Source organism: Vigna unguiculata, chromosome 11, assembly GCF_037176805.1.
Source record: "Vigna unguiculata cultivar grain cowpea cultivar isolate G323 ecotype 2 chromosome 11, ASM3717680v1, whole genome shotgun sequence".
In the NCBI taxonomy this organism is placed as follows: domain Eukaryota; kingdom Viridiplantae; phylum Streptophyta; class Magnoliopsida; order Fabales; family Fabaceae; genus Vigna; species Vigna unguiculata.
In genome coordinates this window covers 13,294,460-13,315,392 of record NC_140802.1, presented here as the reverse complement: position 1 = coordinate 13,315,392, position 20,933 = coordinate 13,294,460, and the positions used below count along the sequence as shown (strand labels likewise).

Here is a 20,933-nt window from a genome sequence, read left to right as displayed (position 1 = left end):
AATACTTCACAGGTGCGATCATACCAGCACTAATGCACCGGATCCCATCAGAACTCCGCAGTTAAGCGTGCTTGGGCGAGAGTAGTACTAGGATGGGTGACCTCCTGGGAAGTCCTCGTGTTGCACCTCTTTTTTACGTTATTTTCTTTTCCTACGTTCTTTTCATCACTGTTTTTTTTTGCAATCAAATTCTAAATTATCACCTAAATCTTTCCAACTGACTACTTCCAAAATCTCTTCAGACCAAAACGACCCACCTCACGTCCCCGTGCCCCCGCGCCGCGCCAAGTGTTCAAACTTAGGCCCAATGCGAAACCCATATGTACATTGATCGTGCAATACTTCACAGGTGCGATCATACCAGCACTAATGCACCGGATCCCATCAGAACTCCGCAGTTAAGCGTGCTTGGGCGAGAGTAGTACTAGGATGGGTGACCTCCTGGGAAGTCCTCGTGTGGCACCTCTTTTTTACGTTATTTTCTTTTCCTACGTTCTTTTCATCACTGTTTTCTTTTGCAATCAAATCCTAAATTATCACCTAAATCATTCCAACTGACTACTACCAAAATCTCTTCAGACCAAAACAACCAACCTCACGTCCCCGTGCCCCCGCGCCGCGCCAAGTGTTCAAACTTAGGCCCAATGCGAAACCCATATGTACATTGATCGTGCAATACTTCACAGGTGCGATCATACCAGCACTAATGCACCGGGTCCCATCAGAACTCCGCAGTTAAGCGTGCTTGGGCGAGAGTAGTACTAGGATGGGTGACCTCCTGGGAAGTCCTTGTGTTGCACCTCTTTTTTACGTTATTTTCTTTTCCTACGTTCTTTTCATCACTGTTTTCTTTTGCAATCAAATCCTAAATTATCACCTAAATCATTCCAACTGACTACTACCAAAATCTCTTCAGACCAAAACAACCCACCTCACGTCCCCGTGCCCCCGCGCCGCGCCAAGTGTTCAAACTTAGGCCCAATGCGAAACCCATATGTACATTGATCGTGCAATACTTCACAGGTGCGATCATACCAGCACTAATGCACCGGATCCCATCAGAACTCCGCAGTTAAGCGTGCCTGGGCGAGAGTAGTACTAGGATGGGTGACCTCCTGGGAAGTCCTCGTGTTGCACCTCTTTTTTACGTTATTTTCTTTTCCTACGTTCTTTTCATCACTGTTTTCTTTTGCAATCAAATCCTAAATTATCACCTAAATCATTCCAACTGACTACTACCAAAATCTCTTCAGACCAAAACAACCCACCTCACGTCCCCGTGCCCCCGCGCCGCGCCAAGTGTTCAAACTTAGGCCCAATGCGAAACCCATATGTACATTGATCGTGCAATACTTCACAGGTGCGATCATACCAGCACTAATGCACCGGATCCCATCAGAACTCCGCAGTTAAGCGTGCTTGGGCGAGAGTAGTACTAGGATGGGTGACCTCCTGGGAAGTCCTCGTGTGGCACCTCTTTTTTACGTTATTTTCTTTTCCTACGTTCTTTTCATCACTGTTTTCTTTTGCAATCAAATCCTAAATTATCACCTAAATCATTCCAACTGACTACTACCAAAATCTCTTCAGACCAAAACAACCCACCTCACGTCCCCGTGCCCCCGCGCCGCGCCAAGTGTTCAAACTTAGGCCCAATGCGAAACCCATATGTACATTGATCGTGCAATACTTCACAGGTGCGATCATACCAGCACTAATGCACCGGGTCCCATCAGAACTCCGCAGTTAAGCGTGCTTGGGCGAGAGTAGTACTAGGATGGGTGACCTCCTGGGAAGTCCTTGTGTTGCACCTCTTTTTTACGTTATTTTCTTTTCCTACGTTCTTTTCATCACTGTTTTCTTTTGCAATCAAATCCTAAATTATCACCTAAATCATTCCAACTGACTACTACCAAAATCTCTTCAGACCAAAACAACCCACCTCACGTCCCCGTGCCCCCGCGCCGCGCCAAGTGTTCAAACTTAGGCCCAATGCGAAACCCATATGTACATTGATCGTGCAATACTTCACAGGTGCGATCATACCAGCACTAATGCACCGGATCCCATCAGAACTCCGCAGTTAAGCGTGCCTGGGCGAGAGTAGTACTAGGATGGGTGACCTCCTGGGAAGTCCTCGTGTTGCACCTCTTTTTTACGTTATTTTCTTTTCCTACGTTCTTTTCATCACTGTTTTCTTTTGCAATCAAATCCTAAATTATCACCTAAATCATTCCAACTGACTACTACCAAAATCTCTTCAGACCAAAACAACCCACCTCACGTCCCCGTGCCCCCGCGCCGCGCCAAGTGTTCAAACTTAGGCCCAATGCGAAACCCATATGTACATTGATCGTGCAATACTTCACAGGTGCGATCATACCAGCACTAATGCACCGGATCCCATCAGAACTCCGCAGTTAAGCGTGCTTGGGCGAGAGTAGTACTAGGATGGGTGACCTCCTGGGAAGTCCTCGTGTTGCACCTCTTTTTTACGTTATTTTCTTTTCCTACGTTCTTTTCATCACTGTTTTCTTTTGCAATCAAATCCTAAATTATCACCTAAATCATTCCAACTGACTACTACCAAAATCTCTTCAGACCAAAACAACCCACCTCACGTCCCCGTGCCCCCGCGCCGCGCCAAGTGTTCAAACTTAGGCCCAATGCGAAACCCATATGTACATTGATCGTGCAATACTTCACAGGTGCGATCATACCAGCACTAATGCACCGGATCCCATCAGAACTCCGCAGTTAAGCGAGCTTGGGCGAGAGTAGTACTAGGATGGGGGACCTCCTGGGAAGTCCTCGTGTTGCACCTCTTTTTTACGTTATTTTCTTTTCCTACGTTCTTTTCATCACTGTTTTCTTTTGCAATCAAATCCTAAATTATCACCTAAATCATTCCAACTGACTACTACCAAAATCTCTTCAGACCAAAACAACCCACCTCACGTCCCCGTGCCCCCGCGCCGCGCCAAGTGTTCAAACTTAGGCCCAATGCGAAACCCATATGTACATTGATCGTGCAATACTTCACAGGTGCGATCATACCAGCACTAATGCACCGGATCCCATCAGAACTCCGCAGTTAAGCGTGCTTGGGTGAGAGTAGTACTAGGATGGGTGACCTCCTGGGAAGTCCTCGTGTTGCACCTCTTTTTTACGTTATTTTCTTTTCCTACGTTCTTTTCATCACTGTTTTTTTTTGCAATCAAATTCTAAATTATCACCTAAATCTTTCCAACTGACTACTTCCAAAATCTCTTCAGACCAAAACGACCCACCTCACGTCCCCGTGCCCCCGCGCCGCGCCAAGTGTTCAAACTTAGGCCCAATGCGAAACCCATATGTACATTGATCGTGCAATACTTCACAGGTGCGATCATACCAGCACTAATGCACCGGATCCCATCAGAACTCCGCAGTTAAGCGTGCTTGGGCGAGAGTAGTACTAGGATGGGTGACCTCCTGGGAAGTCCTCGTGTGGCACCTCTTTTTTACGTTATTTTCTTTTCCTACGTTCTTTTCATCACTGTTTTCTTTTGCAATCAAATCCTAAATTATCACCTAAATCATTCCAACTGACTACTACCAAAATCTCTTCAGACCAAAACAACCAACCTCACGTCCCCGTGCCCCCGCGCCGCGCCAAGTGTTCAAACTTAGGCCCAATGCGAAACCCATATGTACATTGATCGTGCAATACTTCACAGGTGCGATCATACCAGCACTAATGCACCGGGTCCCATCAGAACTCCGCAGTTAAGCGTGCTTGGGCGAGAGTAGTACTAGGATGGGTGACCTCCTGGGAAGTCCTTGTGTTGCACCTCTTTTTTACGTTATTTTCTTTTCCTACGTTCTTTTCATCACTGTTTTCTTTTGCAATCAAATCCTAAATTATCACCTAAATCATTCCAACTGACTACTACCAAAATCTCTTCAGACCAAAACAACCAACCTCACGTCCCCGTGCCCCCGCGCCGCGCCAAGTGTTCAAACTTAGGCCCAATGCGAAACCCATATGTACATTGATCGTGCAATACTTCACAGGTGCGATCATACCAGCACTAATGCACCGGGTCCCATCAGAACTCCGCAGTTAAGCGTGCTTGGGCGAGAGTAGTACTAGGATGGGTGACCTCCTGGGAAGTCCTTGTGTTGCACCTCTTTTTTACGTTATTTTCTTTTCCTACGTTCTTTTCATCACTGTTTTCTTTTGCAATCAAATCCTAAATTATCACCTAAATCATTCCAACTGACTACTACCAAAATCTCTTCAGACCAAAACAACCCACCTCACGTCCCCGTGCCCCCGCGCCGCGCCAAGTGTTCAAACTTAGGCCCAATGCGAAACCCATATGTACATTGATCGTGCAATACTTCACAGGTGCGATCATACCAGCACTAATGCACCGGATCCCATCAGAACTCCGCAGTTAAGCGTGCCTGGGCGAGAGTAGTACTAGGATGGGTGACCTCCTGGGAAGTCCTCGTGTTGCACCTCTTTTTTACGTTATTTTCTTTTCCTACGTTCTTTTCATCACTGTTTTCTTTTGCAATCAAATCCTAAATTATCACCTAAATCATTCCAACTGACTACTACCAAAATCTCTTCAGACCAAAACAACCCACCTCACGTCCCCGTGCCCCCGCGCCGCGCCAAGTGTTCAAACTTAGGCCCAATGCGAAACCCATATGTACATTGATCGTGCAATACTTCACAGGTGCGATCATACCAGCACTAATGCACCGGATCCCATCAGAACTCCGCAGTTAAGCGTGCTTGGGCGAGAGTAGTACTAGGATGGGTGACCTCCTGGGAAGTCCTCGTGTGGCACCTCTTTTTTACGTTATTTTCTTTTCCTACGTTCTTTTCATCACTGTTTTCTTTTGCAATCAAATCCTAAATTATCACCTAAATCATTCCAACTGACTACTACCAAAATCTCTTCAGACCAAAACAACCCACCTCACGTCCCCGTGCCCCCGCGCCGCGCCAAGTGTTCAAACTTAGGCCCAATGCGAAACCCATATGTACATTGATCGTGCAATACTTCACAGGTGCGATCATACCAGCACTAATGCACCGGGTCCCATCAGAACTCCGCAGTTAAGCGTGCTTGGGCGAGAGTAGTACTAGGATGGGTGACCTCCTGGGAAGTCCTTGTGTTGCACCTCTTTTTTACGTTATTTTCTTTTCCTACGTTCTTTTCATCACTGTTTTCTTTTGCAATCAAATCCTAAATTATCACCTAAATCATTCCAACTGACTACTACCAAAATCCCTTCAGACCAAAACAACCCACCTCACGTCCCCGTGCCCCCGCGCCGCGCCAAGTGTTCAAACTTAGGCCCAATGCGAAACCCATATGTACATTGATCGTGCAATACTTCACAGGTGCGATCATACCAGCACTAATGCACCGGATCCCATCAGAACTCCGCAGTTAAGCGTGCCTGGGCGAGAGTAGTACTAGGATGGGTGACCTCCTGGGAAGTCCTCGTGTTGCACCTCTTTTTTACGTTATTTTCTTTTCCTACGTTCTTTTCATCACTGTTTTCTTTTGCAATCAAATCCTAAATTATCACCTAAATCATTCCAACTGACTACTACCAAAATCTCTTCAGACCAAAACAACCCACCTCACGTCCCCGTGCCCCCGCGCCGCGCCAAGTGTTCAAACTTAGGCCCAATGCGAAACCCATATGTACATTGATCGTGCAATACTTCACAGGTGCGATCATACCAGCACTAATGCACCGGATCCCATCAGAACTCCGCAGTTAAGCGTGCTTGGGCGAGAGTAGTACTAGGATGGGTGACCTCCTGGGAAGTCCTCGTGTTGCACCTCTTTTTTACGTTATTTTCTTTTCCCACGTTCTTTTCATCACTGTTTTCTTTTGCAATCAAATCCTAAATTATCACCTAAATCATTCCAACTGACTACTACCAAAATCTCTTCAGACCAAAACAACCCACCTCACGTCCCCGTGCCCCCGCGCCGCGCCAAGTGTTCAAACTTAGGCCCAATGCGAAACCCATATGTACATTGATCGTGCAATACTTCACAGGTGCGATCATACCAGCACTAATGCACCGGATCCCATCAGAACTCCGCAGTTAAGCGTGCTTGGGTGAGAGTAGTACTAGGATGGGTGACCTCCTGGGAAGTCCTCGTGTTGCACCTCTTTTTTACGTTATTTTCTTTTCCTACGTTCTTTTACTCACTGTTTTCTTTTGAAATCAAATCCTAAATTATCACCTAAATCATTCCAACTGACTACTACCAAAATCTCTTCAGACCAAAACAACCCACCTCACGTCCCCGTGCCCCCGCGCCGCGCCAAGTGTTCAAACTTAGGCCCAATGCGAAACCCATATGTACATTGATCGTGCAATACTTCACAGGTGCGATCAAACCAGCACTAATGCACCGGATCCCATCAGAACTCCGCAGTTAAGCGTGCTTGGGCGAGAGTAGTACTAGGATGGGTGACCTCCTGGGAAGTCCTCGTGTTGCACCTCTTTTTTACGTTATTTTCTTTTCCTACGTTCTTTTCATCACTGTTTTCTTTTGCAATCAAATCCTAAATTATCACCTAAATCATTCCAACTGACTACTACCAAAATCTCTTCAGACCAAAACAACCCACCTCACGTCCCCGTGCCCCCGCGCCGCGCCAAGTGTTCAAACTTAGGCCCAATGCGAAACCCATATGTACATTGATCGTGCAATACTTCACAGGTGCGATCATACCAGCACTAATGCACCGGATCCCATCAGAACTCCGCAGTTAAGCGTGCTTGGGCGAGAGTAGTACTAGGATGGGTGACCTCCTGGGAAGTCCTCGTGTGGCACCTCTTTTTTACGTTATTTTCTTTTCCTACGTTCTTTTCATCACTGTTTTCTTTTGCAATCAAATCCTAAATTATCACCTAAATCATTCCAACTGACTACTACCAAAATCTCTTCAGACCAAAACAACCCACCTCACGTCCCCGTGCCCCCGCGCCGCGCCAAGTGTTCAAACTTAGGCCCAATGCGAAACCCATATGTACATTGATCGTGCAATACTTCACAGGTGCGATCATACCAGCACTAATGCACCGGGTCCCATCAGAACTCCGCAGTTAAGCGTGCTTGGGCGAGAGTAGTACTAGGATGGGTGACCTCCTGGGAAGTCCTTGTGTTGCACCTCTTTTTTACGTTATTTTCTTTTCCTACGTTCTTTTCATCACTATTTTCTTTTGCAATCAAATCCTAAATTATCACCTAAATCATTCCAACTGACTACTACCAAAATCTCTTCAGACCAAAACAACCCACCTCACGTCCCCGTGCCCCCGCGCCGCGCCAAGTGTTCAAACTTAGGCCCAATGCGAAACCCATATGTACATTGATCGTGCAATACTTCACAGGTGCGATCATACCAGCACTAATGCACCGGATCCCATCAGAACTCCGCAGCTAAGCGTGCTTGGGCGAGAGTAGTACTAGGATGGGTGACCTCCTGGGAAGTCCTCGTGTTGCACCTCTTTTTTACGTTATTTTCTTTTCCTACGTTCTTTTCATCACTGTTTTCTTTTGCAATCAAATCCTAAATTATCACCTAAATCATTCCAACTGACTACTACCAAAATCTCTTCAGACCAAAACAACCCACCTCACGTCCCCGTGCCCCCGCGCCGCGCCAAGTGTTCAAACTTAGGCCCAATGCGAAACCCATATGTACATTGATCGTGCAATACTTCACAGGTGCGATCATACCAGCACTAATGCACCGGATCCCATCAGAACTCCGCAGTTAAGCGTGCTTGGGCGAGAGTAGTACTAGGATGGGTGACCTCCTGGGAAGTCCTCGTGTTGCACCTCTTTTTTACGTTATTTTCTTTTCCTACGTTCTTTTCATCACTGTTTTCTTTTGCAATCAAATCCTAAATTATCACCTAAATCATTCCAACTGACTACTACCAAAATCTCTTCAGACCAAAACAACCCACCTCACGTCCCCGTGCCCCCGCGCCGCGCCAAGTGTTCAAACTTAGGCCCAATGCGAAACCCATATGTACATTGATCGTGCAATACTTCACAGGTGCGATCATACCAGCACTAATGCACCGGATCCCATCAGAACTCCGCAGTTAAGCGAGCTTGGGCGAGAGTAGTACTAGGATGGGGGACCTCCTGGGAAGTCCTCGTGTTGCACCTCTTTTTTACGTTATTTTCTTTTCCTACGTTTTTTTCATCACTGTTTTCTTTTGCAATCAAATCCTAAATTATCACCTAAATCATTCCAACTGACTACTACCAAAATCTCTTCAGACCAAAACAACCCACCTCACGTCCCCGTGCCCCCGCGCCGCGCCAAGTGTTCAAACTTAGGCCCAATGCGAAACCCATATGTACATTGATCGTGCAATACTTCACAGGTGCGATCATACCAGCACTAATGCACCGGATCCCATCAGAACTCCGCAGTTAAGCGTGCTTGGGCGAGAGTAGTACTAGGATGGGTGACCTCCTGGGAAGTCCTCGTGTTGCACCTCTTTTTTACGTTATTTTCTTTTCCTACGTTCTTTTCATCACTGTTTTTTTTTGCAATCAAATTCTAAATTATCACCTAAATCTTTCCAACTGACTACTTCCAAAATCTCTTCAGACCAAAACGACCCACCTCACGTCCCCGTGCCCCCGCGCCGCGCCAAGTGTTCAAACTTAGGCCCAATGCGAAACCCATATGTACATTGATCGTGCAATACTTCACAGGTGCGATCATACCAGCACTAATGCACCGGATCCCATCAGAACTCCGCAGTTAAGCGTGCTTGGGCGAGAGTAGTACTAGGATGGGTGACCTCCTGGGAAGTCCTCGTGTGGCACCTCTTTTTTACGTTATTTTCTTTTCCTACGTTCTTTTCATCACTGTTTTCTTTTGCAATCAAATCCTAAATTATCACCTAAATCATTCCAACTGACTACTACCAAAATCTCTTCAGACCAAAACAACCCACCTCACGTCCCCGTGCCCCCGCGCCGCGCCAAGTGTTCAAACTTAGGCCCAATGCGAAACCCATATGTACATTGATCGTGCAATACTTCACAGGTGCGATCATACCAGCACTAATGCACCGGGTCCCATCAGAACTCCGCAGTTAAGCGTGCTTGGGCGAGAGTAGTACTAGGATGGGTGACCTCCTGGGAAGTCCTTGTGTTGCACCTCTTTTTTACGTTATTTTCTTTTCCTACGTTCTTTTCATCACTGTTTTCTTTTGCAATCAAATCCTAAATTATCACCTAAATCATTCCAACTGACTACTACCAAAATCTCTTCAGACCAAAACAACCCACCTCACGTCCCCGTGCCCCCGCGCCGCGCCAAGTGTTCAAACTTAGGCCCAATGCGAAACCCATATGTACATTGATCGTGCAATACTTCACAGGTGCGATCATACCAGCACTAATGCACCGGATCCCATCAGAACTCCGCAGTTAAGCGTGCCTGGGCGAGAGTAGTACTAGGATGGGTGACCTCCTGGGAAGTCCTCGTGTTGCACCTCTTTTTTACGTTATTTTCTTTTCCTACGTTCTTTTCATCACTGTTTTCTTTTGCAATCAAATCCTAAATTATCACCTAAATCATTCCAACTGACTACTACCAAAATCTCTTCAGACCAAAACAACCCACCTCACGTCCCCGTGCCCCCGCGCCGCGCCAAGTGTTCAAACTTAGGCCCAATGCGAAACCCATATGTACATTGATCGTGCAATACTTCACAGGTGCGATCATACCAGCACTAATGCACCGGATCCCATCAGAACTCCGCAGTTAAGCGTGCCTGGGCGAGAGTAGTACTAGGATGGGTGACCTCCTGGGAAGTCCTCGTGTTGCACCTTTTTTTTACGTTATTTTCTTTTCCTACGTTCTTTTCATCACTGTTTTCTTTTGCAATCAAATCCTAAATTATCACCTAAATCATTCCAACTGACTACTACCAAAATCTCTTCAGACCAAAACAACCCACCTCACGTCCCCGTGCCCCCGCGCCGCGCCAAGTGTTCAAACTTAGGCCCAATGCGAAACCCATATGTACATTGATCGTGCAATACTTCACAGGTGCGATCATACCAGCACTAATGCACCGGATCCCATCAGAACTCCGCAGTTAAGCGTGCTTGGGTGAGAGTAGTACTAGGATGGGTGACCTCCTGGGAAGTCCTCGTGTTGCACCTCTTTTTTACGTTATTTTCTTTTCCTACGTTCTTTTACTCACTGTTTTCTTTTGAAATCAAATCCTAAATTATCACCTAAATCATTCCAACTGACTACTACCAAAATCTCTTCAGACCAAAACAACCCACCTCACGTCCCCGTGCCCCCGCGCCGCGCCAAGTGTTCAAACTTAGGCCCAATGCGAAACCCATATGTACATTGATCGTGCAATACTTCACAGGTGCGATCAAACCAGCACTAATGCACCGGATCCCATCAGAACTCCGCAGTTAAGCGTGCTTGGGCGAGAGTAGTACTAGGATGGGTGACCTCCTGGGAAGTCCTCGTGTTGCACCTCTTTTTTACGTTATTTTCTTTTCCTACGTTCTTTTCATCACTGTTTTCTTTTGCAATCAAATCCTAAATTATCACCTAAATCATTCCAACTGACTACTACCAAAATCTCTTCAGACCAAAACAACCCACCTCACGTCCCCGTGCCCCCGCGCCGCGCCAAGTGTTCAAACTTAGGCCCAATGCGAAACCCATATGTACATTGATCGTGCAATACTTCACAGGTGCGATCATACCAGCACTAATGCACCGGATCCCATCAAAACTCCGCAGTTAAGCGTGCTTGGGCGAGAGTAGTACTAGGATGGGTGACCTCCTGGGAAGTCCTCGTGTTGCACCTCTTTTTTACGTTATTTTCTTTTCCTACGTTCTTTTCATCACTGTTTTCTTTTGCAATCAAATCCTAAATTATCACCTAAATCATTCCAACTGACTACTACCAAAATCTCTTCAGACCAAAACAACCCACCTCACGTCCCCGTGCCCCCGCGCCGCGCCAAGTGTTCAAACTTAGGCCCAATGCGAAACCCATATGTACATTGATCGTGCAATACTTCACAGGTGCGATCATACCAGCACTAATGCACCGGATCCCATCAGAACTCCGCAGTTAAGCGTGCTTGGGCGAGAGTAGTACTAGGATGGGTGACCTCCTGGGAAGTCCTCGTGTTGCACCTCTTTTTTACGTTATTTTCTTTTCCTACGTTCTTTTCATCACTGTTTTCTTTTGCAATCAAATCCTAAATTATCACCTAAATCATTCCAACTGACTACTACCAAAATCTCTTCAGACCAAAACAACCCACCTCACGTCCCCGTGCCCCCGCGCCGCGCCAAGTGTTCAAACTTAGGCCCAATGCGAAACCCATATGTACATTATTCGTGCAATACTTCACAGGTGCGATCATACCAGCACTAATGCACCGGATCCCATCAGAACTCCGCAGTTAAGCGTGCTTGGGCGAGAGTAGTACTAGGATGGGTGACCTCCTGGGAAGTCCTCGTGTTGCACCTCTTTTTTACTTTATTTTCTTTTCCTACATTCTTTTCATCACTGTTTTCTTTTGCAATCAAATCCTAAATTATCACCTAAATCATTCCAACTGACTACTACCAAAATCTCTTCAGACCAAAACAACCCACCTCACGTCCCCGTGCCCCCACGCCGCGCCAAGTGTTCAAACTTAGGCCCAATGCGAAACCCATATGTACATTGATCGTGCAATACTTCACAGGTGCGATCATACCAGCACTAATGCACCGGATCCCATCAGAACTCCGCAGTCAAGCGTGCCTGGGCGAGAGTAGTACTAGGATGGGTGACCTCCTGGGAAGTCCTCGTGTTGCACCTCTTTTTTACGTTATTTTCTTTTCCTACGTTCTTTTCATCACTGTTTTCTTTTGCAATCAAATCCTAAATTATCACCTAAATCATTCCAACTGACTACTACCAAAATCTCTTCAGACCAAAACAACCCACCTCACGTCCCCGTGCCCCCGCGCCGCGCCAAGTGTTCAAACTTAGGCCCAATGCGAAACCCATATGTACATTGATCGTGCAATACTTCACAGGTGCGATCATACCAGCACTAATGCACCGGATCCCATCAGAACTCCGCAGTTAAGCGTGCCTGGGCGAGAGTAGTACTAGGATGGGTGACCTCCTGGGAAGTCCTCGTGTTGCACCTTTTTTTTACGTTATTTTCTTTTCCTACGTTCTTTTCATCACTGTTTTCTTTTGCAATCAAATCCTAAATTATCACCTAAATCATTCCAACTGACTACTACCAAAATCTCTTCAGACCAAAACAACCCACCTCACGTCCCCGTGCCCCCGCGCCGCGCCAAGTGTTCAAACTTAGGCCCAATGCGAAACCCATATGTACATTGATCGTGCAATACTTCACAGGTGCGATCATACCAGCACTAATGCACCGGATCCCATCAGAACTTCGCAGTTAAGCGTGCTTGGGTGAGAGTAGTACTAGGATGGGTGACCTCCTGGGAAGTCCTCGTGTTGCACCTCTTTTTTACGTTATTTTCTTTTCCTACGTTCTTTTACTCACTGTTTTCTTTTGCAATCAAATCCTAAATTATCACCTAAATCATTCCAACTGACTACTACCAAAATCTCTTCAGACCAAAACAACCCACCTCACGTCCCCGTGCCCCCGCGCCGCGCCAAGTGTTCAAACTTAGGCCCAATGCGAAACCCATATGTACATTGATCGTGCAATACTTCACAGGTGCGATCAAACCAGCACTAATGCACCGGATCCCATCAGAACTCCGCAGTTAAGCGTGCTTGGGCGAGAGTAGTACTAGGATGGGTGACCTCCTGGGAAGTCCTCGTGTTGCACCTCTTTTTTACGTTATTTTCTTTTCCTACGTTCTTTTCATCACTGTTTTCTTTTGCAATCAAATCCTAAATTATCACCTAAATCATTCCAACTGACTACTACCAAAATCTCTTCAGACCAAAACAACCCACCTCACGTCCCCGTGCCCCCGCGCCGCGCCAAGTGTTCAAACTTAGGCCCAATGCGAAACCCATATGTACATTGATCGTGCAATACTTCACAGGTGCGATCATACCAGCACTAATGCACCGGATCCCATCAAAACTCCGCAGTTAAGCGTGCTTGGGCGAGAGTAGTACTAGGATGGGTGACCTCCTGGGAAGTCCTCGTGTTGCACCTCTTTTTTACGTTATTTTCTTTTCCTACGTTCTTTTCATCACTGTTTTCTTTTGCAATCAAATCCTAAATTATCACCTAAATCATTCCAACTGACTACTACCAAAATCTCTTCAGACCAAAACAACCCACCTCACGTCCCCGTGCCCCCGCGCCGCGCCAAGTGTTCAAACTTAGGCCCAATGCGAAACCCATATGTACATTGATCGTGCAATACTTCACAGGTGCGATCATACCAGCACTAATGCACCGGATCCCATCAGAACTCCGCAGTTAAGCGTGCTTGGGCGAGAGTAGTACTAGGATGGGTGACCTCCTGGGAAGTCCTCGTGTTGCACCTCTTTTTTACGTTATTTTCTTTTCCTACGTTCTTTTCATCACTGTTTTCTTTTGCAATCAAATCCTAAATTATCACCTAAATCATTCCAACTGACTACTACCAAAATCTCTTCAGACCAAAACAACCCACCTCACGTCCCCGTGCCCCCGCGCCGCGCCATGTGTTCAAACTTAGGCCCAATGCGAAACCCATATGTACATTGATCGTGCAATACTTCACAGGTGCGATCATACCAGCACTAATGCACCGGATCCCATCAGAACTCCGCAGTTAAGCGTGCTTGGGCGAGAGTAGTACTAGGATGGGTGACCTCCTGGGAAGTCCTCGTGTTGCACCTCTTTTTTACGTTATTTTCTTTTCCTACATTCTTTTCATCACTGTTTTCTTTTGCAATCAAATCCTAAATTATCACCTAAATCATTCCAACTGACTACTACCAAAATCTCTTCAGACCAAAACAACCCACCTCACGTCCCCGTGCCCCCACGCCGCGCCAAGTGTTCAAACTTAGGCCCAATGCGAAACCCATATGTACATTGATCGTGCAATACTTCACAGGTGCGATCATACCAGCACTAATGCACCGGATCCCATCAGAACTCCGCAGTTAAGCGTGCCTGGCCGAGAGTAGTACTAGGATGGGTGACCTCCTGGGAAGTCCTCGTGTTGCACCTCTTTTTTACGTTATTTTCTTTTCCTACGTTCTTTTCATCACTGTTTTCTTTTGCAATCAAATCCTAAATTATCACCTAAATCATTCCAACTGACTACTACCAAAATCTCTTCAGACCAAAACAACCCACCTCACGTCCCCGTGCCCCCGCGCCGCGCCAAGTGTTCAAACTTAGGCCCAATGCGAAACCCATATGTACATTGATCGTGCAATACTTCACAGGTGCGATCATACCAGCACTAATGCACCGGATCCCATCAGAACTCCGCAGTTAAGCGTGCCTGGGCGAGAGTAGTACTAGGATGGGTGACCTCCTGGGAAGTCCTCGTGTTGCACCTTTTTTTTACGTTATTTTCTTTTCCTACGTTCTTTTCATCACTGTTTTCTTTTGCAATCAAATCCTAAATTATCACCTAAATCATTCCAACTGACTACTACCAAAATCTCTTCAGACCAAAACAACCCACCTCACGTCCCCGTGCCCCCGCGCCGCGCCAAGTGTTCAAACTTAGGCCCAATGCGAAACCCATATGTACATTGATCGTGCAATACTTCACAGGTGCGATCATACCAGCACTAATGCACCGGATCCCATCAGAACTCCGCAGTTAAGCGTGCTTGGGTGAGAGTAGTACTAGGATGGGTGACCTCCTGGGAAGTCCTCGTGTTGCACCTCTTTTTTACGTTATTTTCTTTTCCTACGTTCTTTTACTCACTGTTTTCTTTTGCAATCAAATCCTAAATTATCACCTAAATCATTCCAACTGACTACTACCAAAATCTCTTCAGACCAAAACAACCCACCTCACGTCCCCGTGCCCCCGCGCCGCGCCAAGTGTTCAAACTTAGGCCCAATGCGAAACCCATATGTACATTGATCGTGCAATACTTCACAGGTGCGATCAAACCAGCACTAATGCACCGGATCCCATCAGAACTCCGCAGTTAAGCGTGCTTGGGCGAGAGTAGTACTAGGATGGGTGACCTCCTGGGAAGTCCTCGTGTTGCACCTCTTTTTTACGTTATTTTCTTTTCCTACGTTCTTTTCATCACTGTTTTCTTTTGCAATCAAATCCTAAATTATCACCTAAATCATTCCAACTGACTACTACCAAAATCTCTTCAGACCAAAACAACCCACCTCACGTCCCCGTGCCCCCGCGCCGCGCCAAGTGTTCAAACTTAGGCCCAATGCGAAACCCATATGTACATTGATCGTGCAATACTTCACAGGTGCGATCATACCAGCACTAATGCACCGGATCCCATCAAAACTCCGCAGTTAAGCGTGCTTGGGCGAGAGTAGTACTAGGATGGGTGACCTCCTGGGAAGTCCTCGTGTTGCACCTCTTTTTTACGTTATTTTCTTTTCCTACGTTCTTTTCATCACTGTTTTCTTTTGCAATCAAATCCTAAATTATCACCTAAATCATTCCAACTGACTACTACCAAAATCTCTTCAGACCAAAACAACCCACCTCACGTCCCCGTGCCCCCGCGCCGCGCCAAGTGTTCAAACTTAGGCCCAATGCGAAACCCATATGTACATTGATCGTGCAATACTTCACAGGTGCGATCATACCAGCACTAATGCACCGGATCCCATCAGAACTCCGCAGTTAAGCGTGCTTGGGCGAGAGTAGTACTAGGATGGGTGACCTCCTGGGAAGTCCTCGTGTTGCACCTCTTTTTTACGTTATTTTCTTTTCCTACGTTCTTTTCATCACTGTTTTCTTTTGCAATCAAATCCTAAATTATCACCTAAATCATTCCAACTGACTACTACCAAAATCTCTTCAGACCAAAACAACCCACCTCACGTCCCCGTGCCCCCGCGCCGCGCCAAGTGTTCAAACTTAGGCCCAATGCGAAACCCATATGTACATTGATCGTGCAATACTTCACAGGTGCGATCATACCAGCACTAATGCACCGGATCCCATCAGAACTCCGCAGTTAAGCGTGCTTGGGCGAGAGTAGTACTAGGATGGGTGACCTCCTGGGAAGTCCTCGTGTTGCACCTCTTTTTTACGTTATTTTCTTTTCCTACATTCTTTTCATCACTGTTTTCTTTTGCAATCAAATCCTAAATTATCACCTAAATCATTCCAACTGACTACTACCAAAATCTCTTCAGACCAAAACAACCCACCTCACGTCCCCGTGCCCCCGCGCCGCGCCAAGTGTTCAAACTTAGGCCCAATGCGAAACCCATATGTACATTGATCGTGCAATACTTCACAGGTGCGATCATACCAGCACTAATGCACCGGATCCCATCAGAACTCCGCAGTTAAGCGTGCCTGGGCGAGAGTAGTACTAGGATGGGTGACCTCCTGGGAAGTCCTCGTGTTGCACCTTTTTTTTACGTTATTTTCTTTTCCTACGTTCTTTTCATCACTGTTTTCTTTTGCAATCAAATCCTAAATTATCACCTAAATCATTCCAACTGACTACTACCAAAATCTCTTCAGACCAAAACAACCCACCTCACGTCCCCGTGCCCCCGCGCCGCGCCAAGTGTTCAAACTTAGGCCCAATGCGAAACCCATATGTACATTGATCGTGCAATACTTCACAGGTGCGATCATACCAGCACTAATGTACCGGATCCCATCAGAACTCCGCAGTTAAGCGTGCCTGGGCGAGAGTAGTACTAGGATGGGTGACCTCCTGGGAAGTCCTCGTGTTGCACCTTTTTTTTACGTTATTTTCTTTTCCTACGTTCTTTTCATCACTGTTTTCTTTTGCAATCAAATCCTAAATTATCACCTAAATCATTCCAACTGACTACTACCAAAATCTCTTCAGACCAAAACAACCCACCTCACGTCCCCGTGCCCCCGCGCCGCGCCAAGTGTTCAAACTTAGGCCCAATGCGAAACCCATATGTACATTGATCGTGCAATACTTCACAGGTGCGATCATACCAGCACTAATGCACCGGATCCCATCAGAACTCCGCAGTTAAGCGTGCTTGGGTGAGAGTAGTACTAGGATGGGTGACCTCCTGGGAAGTCCTCGTGTTGCACCTCTTTTTTACGTTATTTTCTTTTCCTACGTTCTTTTACTCACTGTTTTCTTTTGCAATCAAATCCTAAATTATCACCTAAATCATTCCAACTGACTACTACCAAAATCTCTTCAGACCAAAACAACCCACCTCACGTCCCCGTGCCCCCGCGCCGCGCCAAGTGTTCAAACTTAGGCCCAATGCGAAACCCATATGTACATTGATCGTGCAATACTTCACAGGTGCGATCAAACCAGCACTAATGCACCGGATCCCATCAGAACTCCGCAGTTAAGCGTGCTTTGGCGAGAGTAGTACTAGGATGGGTGACCTCCTGGGAAGTCCTCGTGTTGCACCTCTTTTTTACGTTATTTTCTTTTCCTACGTTCTTTTCATCACTGTTTTCTTTTGCAATCAAATCCTAAATTATCACCTAAATCATTCCAACTGACTACTACCAAAATCTCTTCAGACCAAAACAACCCACCTCACGTCCCCGTGCCCCCGCGCCGCGCCAAGTGTTCAAACTTAGGCCCAATGCGAAACCCATATGTACATTGATCGTGCAATACTTCACAGGTGCGATCATACCAGCACTAATGCACCGGATCCCATCAAAACTCCGCAGTTAAGCGTGCTTGGGCGAGAGTAGTACTAGGATGGGTGACCTCCTGGGAAGTCCTCGTGTTGCACCTCTTTTTTACGTTATTTTCTTTTCCTACGTTCTTTTCATCACTGTTTTCTTTTGCAATCAAATCCTAAATTATCACCTAAATCATTCCAACTGACTACTACCAAAATCTCTTCAGACCAAAACAACCCACCTCACGTCCCCGTGCCCCCGCGCCGCGCCAAGTGTTCAAACTTAGGCCCAATGCGAAACCCATATGTACATTGATCGTGCAATACTTCACAGGTGCGATCATACCAGCACTAATGCACCGGATCCCATCAGAACTCCGCAGTTAAGCGTGCTTGGGCGAGAGTAGTACTAGGATGGGTGACCTCCTGGGAAGTCCTCGTGTTGCACCTCTTTTTTACGTTATTTTCTTTTCCTACATTCTTTTCATCACTGTTTTCTTTTGCAATCAAATCCTAAATTATCACCTAAATCATTCCAACTGACTACTACCAAAATCTCTTCAGACCAAAACAACCCACCTCACGTCCCCGTGCCCCCGCGCCGCGCCAAGTGTTCAAACTTAGGCCCAATGCGAAACCCATATGTACATTGATCGTGCAATACTTCACAGGTGCGATCATACCAGCACTAATGCACCGGATCCCATCAGATCTCCGCAGTTAAGCGTGCCTGGGCGAGAGTAGTACTAGGATGGGTGACCTCCTGGGAAGTCCTCGTGTTGCACCTTTTTTTTACGTTATTTTCTTTTCCTACGTTCTTTTCATCACTGTTTTCTTTTGCAATCAAATCCTAAATTATCACCTAAATCATTCCAACTGACTACTACCAAAATCTCTTCAGACCAAAACAACCCACCTCACGTCCCCGTGCCCCCGCGCCGCGCCAAGTGTTCAAACTTAGGCCCAATGCGAAACCCATATGTACATTGATCGTGCAATACTTCACAGGTGCGATCATACCAGCACTAATGTACCGGATCCCATCAGAACTCCGCAGTTAAGCGTGCCTGGGCGAGAGTAGTACTAGGATGGGTGACCTCCTGGGAAGTCCTCGTGTTGCACCTTTTTTTTACGTTATTTTCTTTTCCTACGTTCTTTTCATCACTGTTTTCTTTTGCAATCAAATCCTAAATTATCACCTAAATCATTCCAACTGACTACTACCAAAATCTCTTCAGACCAAAACAACCCACCTCACGTCCCCGTGCCCCCGCGCCGCGCCAAGTGTTCAAACTTAGGCCTAATGCGAAACCCATATGTACATTGATCGTGCAATACTTCACAGGTGCGATCATACCAGCACTAATGCACCGGATCCCATCAGAACTCCGCAGTTAAGCGTGCTTGGGCGAGAGTAGTACTAGGATGGGTGACCTCCTGGGAAGTCCTCGTGTTGCACCTCTTTTTTACGTTATTTTCTTTTCCTACGTTCTTTTCATCACTGTTTTCTTTTGCAATCAAATCCTAAATTATCACCTAAATCATTCCAACTGACTACTACCAAAATCTCTTCAGACCAAAACAACCCACCTCACGTCCCCGTGCCCCCGCGCCGCGCCAAGTGTTCAAACTTAGGCCCAATGCGAAACCCATATGTACATTGATCGTGCAATACTTCACAGGTGCGATCGTACCAGCACTAATGCACCGGATCCCATCAGAACTCCGCAGTTAAGCGTGCTTGGGCGAGAGTAGTACTAGGATGGGTGACCTCCTGGGAAGTCCTCGTGTTGCACCTCTTTTTTACGTTATTTTCTTTTCCTACATTCTTTTCATCACTGTTTTCTTTTGCAATCAAATCCTAAATTATCACCTAAATCATTCCAACTGACTACTACCAAAATCTCTTCAGACCAAAACAACCCACCTCACGTCCCCGTGCCCCCGCGCCGCGCCAAGTGTTCAAACTTAGGCCCAATGCGAAACCCATATGTACATTGATCGTGCAATACTTCACAGGTGCGATCATACCAGCACTAATGCACCGGATCCCATCAGAACTCCGCAGTTAAGCGTGCCTGGGCGAGAGTAGTACTAGGATGGGTGACCTCCTGGGAAGTCCTCGTGTTGCACCTTTTTTTTACGTTATTTTCTTTTCCTACGTTCTTTTCATCACTGTTTTCTTTTGCAATCAAATCCTAAATTATCACCTAAATCATTCCAACTGACTACTACCAAAATCTCTTCAGACCAAAACAACCCACCTCACGTCCCCGTGCCCCCGCGCCGCGCCAAGTGTTCAAACTTAGGCCCAATGCGAAACCCATATGTACATTGATCGTGCAATACTTCACAGGTGCGATCATACCAGCACTAATGTACCGGATCCCATCAGAACTCCGCAGTTAAGCGTGCCTGGGCGAGAGTAGTACTAGGATGGGTGACCTCCTGGGAAGTCCTCGTGTTGCACCTTTTTTTTACGTTATTTTCTTTTCCTACGTTCTTTTCATCACTGTTTTCTTTTGCAATCAAATCCTAAATTATCACCTAAATCATTCCAACTGACTACTACCAAAATCTCTTCAGACCAAAACAACCCACCTCACGTCCCCGTGCCCCCGCGCCGCGCCAAGTGTTCAAACTTAGGCCCAATGCGAAACCCATATGTACATTGATCGTGCAATACTTCACAGGTGCGATCATACCAGCACTAATGCACCGGATCCCATCAGAACTCCGCAGTTAAGCGTGCTTGGGCGAGAGTAGTACTAGGATGGGTGACCTCCTGGGAAGTCCTCGTGTTGCACCTCTTTTTTACGTTATTTTCTTTTCCTACGTTCTTTTCATCACTGTTTTCTTTTGCAATCAAATCCTAAATTATCACCTAAATCATTCCAACTGACTACTACCAAAATCTCTTCAGACCAAAACAACCCACCTCACGTCCCCGTGCCCCCGCGCCGCGCCAAGTGTTCAAACTTAGGCCCAATGCGAAACCCATATGTACATTGATCGTGCAATACTTCACAGGTGCGATCATACCAGCACTAATGCACC

General features: G+C 46.5%; 62 non-coding genes across 62 annotated transcripts; all 62 read left to right on the top strand.

Annotated features, from left to right (window-relative positions):
* The first annotated feature begins 10 nt into the window (after positions 1-10).
* Positions 11-129, top strand: LOC146881486 (5S ribosomal RNA). Its single transcript, XR_014986965.1, has one exon. It is a non-coding gene; the product is annotated as a 5S ribosomal RNA (ribosomal RNA).
* A 218-nt stretch (positions 130-347) lies between these two features.
* On the top strand, positions 348-466 carry LOC146881485 (5S ribosomal RNA). Its single transcript, XR_014987153.1, has one exon. It is a non-coding gene; the product is annotated as a 5S ribosomal RNA (ribosomal RNA).
* Positions 467-684: 218 nt separating this feature from the next.
* LOC146881484 (5S ribosomal RNA) lies at positions 685-803 on the top strand. Its single transcript, XR_014987166.1, has one exon. It is a non-coding gene; the product is annotated as a 5S ribosomal RNA (ribosomal RNA).
* Positions 804-1,021: 218 nt separating this feature from the next.
* Positions 1,022-1,140, top strand: LOC146881483 (5S ribosomal RNA). The gene has a single exon (XR_014986999.1). It is a non-coding gene; the product is annotated as a 5S ribosomal RNA (ribosomal RNA).
* Positions 1,141-1,358: 218 nt separating this feature from the next.
* LOC146881482 (5S ribosomal RNA) lies at positions 1,359-1,477 on the top strand. The gene has a single exon (XR_014987152.1). It is a non-coding gene; the product is annotated as a 5S ribosomal RNA (ribosomal RNA).
* Positions 1,478-1,695: 218 nt separating this feature from the next.
* On the top strand, positions 1,696-1,814 carry LOC146881481 (5S ribosomal RNA). The gene has a single exon (XR_014987165.1). It is a non-coding gene; the product is annotated as a 5S ribosomal RNA (ribosomal RNA).
* A 218-nt stretch (positions 1,815-2,032) lies between these two features.
* On the top strand, positions 2,033-2,151 carry LOC146881480 (5S ribosomal RNA). The gene has a single exon (XR_014986998.1). It is a non-coding gene; the product is annotated as a 5S ribosomal RNA (ribosomal RNA).
* Positions 2,152-2,369: 218 nt separating this feature from the next.
* LOC146881479 (5S ribosomal RNA) lies at positions 2,370-2,488 on the top strand. Its single transcript, XR_014986963.1, has one exon. It is a non-coding gene; the product is annotated as a 5S ribosomal RNA (ribosomal RNA).
* Positions 2,489-2,706: 218 nt separating this feature from the next.
* LOC146881478 (5S ribosomal RNA) lies at positions 2,707-2,825 on the top strand. Its single transcript, XR_014987170.1, has one exon. It is a non-coding gene; the product is annotated as a 5S ribosomal RNA (ribosomal RNA).
* A 218-nt stretch (positions 2,826-3,043) lies between these two features.
* On the top strand, positions 3,044-3,162 carry LOC146881477 (5S ribosomal RNA). The gene has a single exon (XR_014987104.1). It is a non-coding gene; the product is annotated as a 5S ribosomal RNA (ribosomal RNA).
* A 218-nt stretch (positions 3,163-3,380) lies between these two features.
* LOC146881476 (5S ribosomal RNA) lies at positions 3,381-3,499 on the top strand. Its single transcript, XR_014987151.1, has one exon. It is a non-coding gene; the product is annotated as a 5S ribosomal RNA (ribosomal RNA).
* Positions 3,500-3,717: 218 nt separating this feature from the next.
* Positions 3,718-3,836, top strand: LOC146881475 (5S ribosomal RNA). The gene has a single exon (XR_014987164.1). It is a non-coding gene; the product is annotated as a 5S ribosomal RNA (ribosomal RNA).
* A 218-nt stretch (positions 3,837-4,054) lies between these two features.
* On the top strand, positions 4,055-4,173 carry LOC146881474 (5S ribosomal RNA). The gene has a single exon (XR_014987163.1). It is a non-coding gene; the product is annotated as a 5S ribosomal RNA (ribosomal RNA).
* A 218-nt stretch (positions 4,174-4,391) lies between these two features.
* On the top strand, positions 4,392-4,510 carry LOC146881473 (5S ribosomal RNA). The gene has a single exon (XR_014986996.1). It is a non-coding gene; the product is annotated as a 5S ribosomal RNA (ribosomal RNA).
* Positions 4,511-4,728: 218 nt separating this feature from the next.
* On the top strand, positions 4,729-4,847 carry LOC146881472 (5S ribosomal RNA). Its single transcript, XR_014987150.1, has one exon. It is a non-coding gene; the product is annotated as a 5S ribosomal RNA (ribosomal RNA).
* Positions 4,848-5,065: 218 nt separating this feature from the next.
* Positions 5,066-5,184, top strand: LOC146881471 (5S ribosomal RNA). Its single transcript, XR_014987162.1, has one exon. It is a non-coding gene; the product is annotated as a 5S ribosomal RNA (ribosomal RNA).
* A 218-nt stretch (positions 5,185-5,402) lies between these two features.
* On the top strand, positions 5,403-5,521 carry LOC146881470 (5S ribosomal RNA). The gene has a single exon (XR_014986995.1). It is a non-coding gene; the product is annotated as a 5S ribosomal RNA (ribosomal RNA).
* Positions 5,522-5,739: 218 nt separating this feature from the next.
* Positions 5,740-5,858, top strand: LOC146881469 (5S ribosomal RNA). Its single transcript, XR_014986962.1, has one exon. It is a non-coding gene; the product is annotated as a 5S ribosomal RNA (ribosomal RNA).
* Positions 5,859-6,076: 218 nt separating this feature from the next.
* On the top strand, positions 6,077-6,195 carry LOC146881468 (5S ribosomal RNA). The gene has a single exon (XR_014987103.1). It is a non-coding gene; the product is annotated as a 5S ribosomal RNA (ribosomal RNA).
* Positions 6,196-6,413: 218 nt separating this feature from the next.
* Positions 6,414-6,532, top strand: LOC146881467 (5S ribosomal RNA). Its single transcript, XR_014987099.1, has one exon. It is a non-coding gene; the product is annotated as a 5S ribosomal RNA (ribosomal RNA).
* Positions 6,533-6,750: 218 nt separating this feature from the next.
* LOC146881466 (5S ribosomal RNA) lies at positions 6,751-6,869 on the top strand. The gene has a single exon (XR_014987148.1). It is a non-coding gene; the product is annotated as a 5S ribosomal RNA (ribosomal RNA).
* A 218-nt stretch (positions 6,870-7,087) lies between these two features.
* Positions 7,088-7,206, top strand: LOC146881465 (5S ribosomal RNA). The gene has a single exon (XR_014987161.1). It is a non-coding gene; the product is annotated as a 5S ribosomal RNA (ribosomal RNA).
* Positions 7,207-7,424: 218 nt separating this feature from the next.
* Positions 7,425-7,543, top strand: LOC146881464 (5S ribosomal RNA). The gene has a single exon (XR_014986989.1). It is a non-coding gene; the product is annotated as a 5S ribosomal RNA (ribosomal RNA).
* A 218-nt stretch (positions 7,544-7,761) lies between these two features.
* LOC146881463 (5S ribosomal RNA) lies at positions 7,762-7,880 on the top strand. Its single transcript, XR_014986961.1, has one exon. It is a non-coding gene; the product is annotated as a 5S ribosomal RNA (ribosomal RNA).
* Positions 7,881-8,098: 218 nt separating this feature from the next.
* LOC146881462 (5S ribosomal RNA) lies at positions 8,099-8,217 on the top strand. Its single transcript, XR_014987168.1, has one exon. It is a non-coding gene; the product is annotated as a 5S ribosomal RNA (ribosomal RNA).
* Positions 8,218-8,435: 218 nt separating this feature from the next.
* Positions 8,436-8,554, top strand: LOC146881461 (5S ribosomal RNA). The gene has a single exon (XR_014986960.1). It is a non-coding gene; the product is annotated as a 5S ribosomal RNA (ribosomal RNA).
* A 218-nt stretch (positions 8,555-8,772) lies between these two features.
* Positions 8,773-8,891, top strand: LOC146881460 (5S ribosomal RNA). The gene has a single exon (XR_014987147.1). It is a non-coding gene; the product is annotated as a 5S ribosomal RNA (ribosomal RNA).
* A 218-nt stretch (positions 8,892-9,109) lies between these two features.
* Positions 9,110-9,228, top strand: LOC146881459 (5S ribosomal RNA). The gene has a single exon (XR_014987160.1). It is a non-coding gene; the product is annotated as a 5S ribosomal RNA (ribosomal RNA).
* Positions 9,229-9,446: 218 nt separating this feature from the next.
* On the top strand, positions 9,447-9,565 carry LOC146881458 (5S ribosomal RNA). The gene has a single exon (XR_014986994.1). It is a non-coding gene; the product is annotated as a 5S ribosomal RNA (ribosomal RNA).
* Positions 9,566-9,783: 218 nt separating this feature from the next.
* Positions 9,784-9,902, top strand: LOC146881457 (5S ribosomal RNA). Its single transcript, XR_014987033.1, has one exon. It is a non-coding gene; the product is annotated as a 5S ribosomal RNA (ribosomal RNA).
* Positions 9,903-10,120: 218 nt separating this feature from the next.
* Positions 10,121-10,239, top strand: LOC146881456 (5S ribosomal RNA). Its single transcript, XR_014987102.1, has one exon. It is a non-coding gene; the product is annotated as a 5S ribosomal RNA (ribosomal RNA).
* A 218-nt stretch (positions 10,240-10,457) lies between these two features.
* LOC146881455 (5S ribosomal RNA) lies at positions 10,458-10,576 on the top strand. The gene has a single exon (XR_014987098.1). It is a non-coding gene; the product is annotated as a 5S ribosomal RNA (ribosomal RNA).
* Positions 10,577-10,794: 218 nt separating this feature from the next.
* LOC146881454 (5S ribosomal RNA) lies at positions 10,795-10,913 on the top strand. Its single transcript, XR_014987204.1, has one exon. It is a non-coding gene; the product is annotated as a 5S ribosomal RNA (ribosomal RNA).
* Positions 10,914-11,131: 218 nt separating this feature from the next.
* LOC146881453 (5S ribosomal RNA) lies at positions 11,132-11,250 on the top strand. Its single transcript, XR_014986959.1, has one exon. It is a non-coding gene; the product is annotated as a 5S ribosomal RNA (ribosomal RNA).
* A 218-nt stretch (positions 11,251-11,468) lies between these two features.
* LOC146881452 (5S ribosomal RNA) lies at positions 11,469-11,587 on the top strand. The gene has a single exon (XR_014986958.1). It is a non-coding gene; the product is annotated as a 5S ribosomal RNA (ribosomal RNA).
* Positions 11,588-11,805: 218 nt separating this feature from the next.
* LOC146881451 (5S ribosomal RNA) lies at positions 11,806-11,924 on the top strand. The gene has a single exon (XR_014987065.1). It is a non-coding gene; the product is annotated as a 5S ribosomal RNA (ribosomal RNA).
* A 218-nt stretch (positions 11,925-12,142) lies between these two features.
* On the top strand, positions 12,143-12,261 carry LOC146881450 (5S ribosomal RNA). The gene has a single exon (XR_014987032.1). It is a non-coding gene; the product is annotated as a 5S ribosomal RNA (ribosomal RNA).
* A 218-nt stretch (positions 12,262-12,479) lies between these two features.
* LOC146881449 (5S ribosomal RNA) lies at positions 12,480-12,598 on the top strand. The gene has a single exon (XR_014987228.1). It is a non-coding gene; the product is annotated as a 5S ribosomal RNA (ribosomal RNA).
* A 218-nt stretch (positions 12,599-12,816) lies between these two features.
* On the top strand, positions 12,817-12,935 carry LOC146881448 (5S ribosomal RNA). The gene has a single exon (XR_014987097.1). It is a non-coding gene; the product is annotated as a 5S ribosomal RNA (ribosomal RNA).
* A 218-nt stretch (positions 12,936-13,153) lies between these two features.
* LOC146881447 (5S ribosomal RNA) lies at positions 13,154-13,272 on the top strand. The gene has a single exon (XR_014987203.1). It is a non-coding gene; the product is annotated as a 5S ribosomal RNA (ribosomal RNA).
* Positions 13,273-13,490: 218 nt separating this feature from the next.
* LOC146881446 (5S ribosomal RNA) lies at positions 13,491-13,609 on the top strand. Its single transcript, XR_014986957.1, has one exon. It is a non-coding gene; the product is annotated as a 5S ribosomal RNA (ribosomal RNA).
* A 218-nt stretch (positions 13,610-13,827) lies between these two features.
* LOC146881445 (5S ribosomal RNA) lies at positions 13,828-13,946 on the top strand. The gene has a single exon (XR_014986956.1). It is a non-coding gene; the product is annotated as a 5S ribosomal RNA (ribosomal RNA).
* A 218-nt stretch (positions 13,947-14,164) lies between these two features.
* LOC146881444 (5S ribosomal RNA) lies at positions 14,165-14,283 on the top strand. Its single transcript, XR_014987177.1, has one exon. It is a non-coding gene; the product is annotated as a 5S ribosomal RNA (ribosomal RNA).
* A 218-nt stretch (positions 14,284-14,501) lies between these two features.
* Positions 14,502-14,620, top strand: LOC146881443 (5S ribosomal RNA). The gene has a single exon (XR_014987030.1). It is a non-coding gene; the product is annotated as a 5S ribosomal RNA (ribosomal RNA).
* A 218-nt stretch (positions 14,621-14,838) lies between these two features.
* LOC146881442 (5S ribosomal RNA) lies at positions 14,839-14,957 on the top strand. The gene has a single exon (XR_014987101.1). It is a non-coding gene; the product is annotated as a 5S ribosomal RNA (ribosomal RNA).
* Positions 14,958-15,175: 218 nt separating this feature from the next.
* Positions 15,176-15,294, top strand: LOC146881441 (5S ribosomal RNA). Its single transcript, XR_014987095.1, has one exon. It is a non-coding gene; the product is annotated as a 5S ribosomal RNA (ribosomal RNA).
* Positions 15,295-15,512: 218 nt separating this feature from the next.
* LOC146881440 (5S ribosomal RNA) lies at positions 15,513-15,631 on the top strand. The gene has a single exon (XR_014987202.1). It is a non-coding gene; the product is annotated as a 5S ribosomal RNA (ribosomal RNA).
* A 218-nt stretch (positions 15,632-15,849) lies between these two features.
* Positions 15,850-15,968, top strand: LOC146881439 (5S ribosomal RNA). The gene has a single exon (XR_014986955.1). It is a non-coding gene; the product is annotated as a 5S ribosomal RNA (ribosomal RNA).
* Positions 15,969-16,186: 218 nt separating this feature from the next.
* LOC146881438 (5S ribosomal RNA) lies at positions 16,187-16,305 on the top strand. The gene has a single exon (XR_014986954.1). It is a non-coding gene; the product is annotated as a 5S ribosomal RNA (ribosomal RNA).
* Positions 16,306-16,523: 218 nt separating this feature from the next.
* On the top strand, positions 16,524-16,642 carry LOC146881437 (5S ribosomal RNA). The gene has a single exon (XR_014987029.1). It is a non-coding gene; the product is annotated as a 5S ribosomal RNA (ribosomal RNA).
* Positions 16,643-16,860: 218 nt separating this feature from the next.
* LOC146881436 (5S ribosomal RNA) lies at positions 16,861-16,979 on the top strand. The gene has a single exon (XR_014987080.1). It is a non-coding gene; the product is annotated as a 5S ribosomal RNA (ribosomal RNA).
* Positions 16,980-17,197: 218 nt separating this feature from the next.
* On the top strand, positions 17,198-17,316 carry LOC146881435 (5S ribosomal RNA). The gene has a single exon (XR_014987100.1). It is a non-coding gene; the product is annotated as a 5S ribosomal RNA (ribosomal RNA).
* A 218-nt stretch (positions 17,317-17,534) lies between these two features.
* LOC146881434 (5S ribosomal RNA) lies at positions 17,535-17,653 on the top strand. Its single transcript, XR_014987249.1, has one exon. It is a non-coding gene; the product is annotated as a 5S ribosomal RNA (ribosomal RNA).
* Positions 17,654-17,871: 218 nt separating this feature from the next.
* Positions 17,872-17,990, top strand: LOC146881433 (5S ribosomal RNA). Its single transcript, XR_014987200.1, has one exon. It is a non-coding gene; the product is annotated as a 5S ribosomal RNA (ribosomal RNA).
* Positions 17,991-18,208: 218 nt separating this feature from the next.
* On the top strand, positions 18,209-18,327 carry LOC146881432 (5S ribosomal RNA). The gene has a single exon (XR_014986952.1). It is a non-coding gene; the product is annotated as a 5S ribosomal RNA (ribosomal RNA).
* A 218-nt stretch (positions 18,328-18,545) lies between these two features.
* Positions 18,546-18,664, top strand: LOC146881431 (5S ribosomal RNA). Its single transcript, XR_014987047.1, has one exon. It is a non-coding gene; the product is annotated as a 5S ribosomal RNA (ribosomal RNA).
* Positions 18,665-18,882: 218 nt separating this feature from the next.
* LOC146881430 (5S ribosomal RNA) lies at positions 18,883-19,001 on the top strand. The gene has a single exon (XR_014987079.1). It is a non-coding gene; the product is annotated as a 5S ribosomal RNA (ribosomal RNA).
* A 218-nt stretch (positions 19,002-19,219) lies between these two features.
* On the top strand, positions 19,220-19,338 carry LOC146881429 (5S ribosomal RNA). The gene has a single exon (XR_014986951.1). It is a non-coding gene; the product is annotated as a 5S ribosomal RNA (ribosomal RNA).
* Positions 19,339-19,556: 218 nt separating this feature from the next.
* On the top strand, positions 19,557-19,675 carry LOC146881428 (5S ribosomal RNA). Its single transcript, XR_014987139.1, has one exon. It is a non-coding gene; the product is annotated as a 5S ribosomal RNA (ribosomal RNA).
* A 218-nt stretch (positions 19,676-19,893) lies between these two features.
* Positions 19,894-20,012, top strand: LOC146881427 (5S ribosomal RNA). Its single transcript, XR_014987028.1, has one exon. It is a non-coding gene; the product is annotated as a 5S ribosomal RNA (ribosomal RNA).
* Positions 20,013-20,230: 218 nt separating this feature from the next.
* Positions 20,231-20,349, top strand: LOC146881426 (5S ribosomal RNA). Its single transcript, XR_014987078.1, has one exon. It is a non-coding gene; the product is annotated as a 5S ribosomal RNA (ribosomal RNA).
* Positions 20,350-20,567: 218 nt separating this feature from the next.
* On the top strand, positions 20,568-20,686 carry LOC146881425 (5S ribosomal RNA). Its single transcript, XR_014986950.1, has one exon. It is a non-coding gene; the product is annotated as a 5S ribosomal RNA (ribosomal RNA).
* Positions 20,687-20,933: the final 247 nt, after the last annotated feature.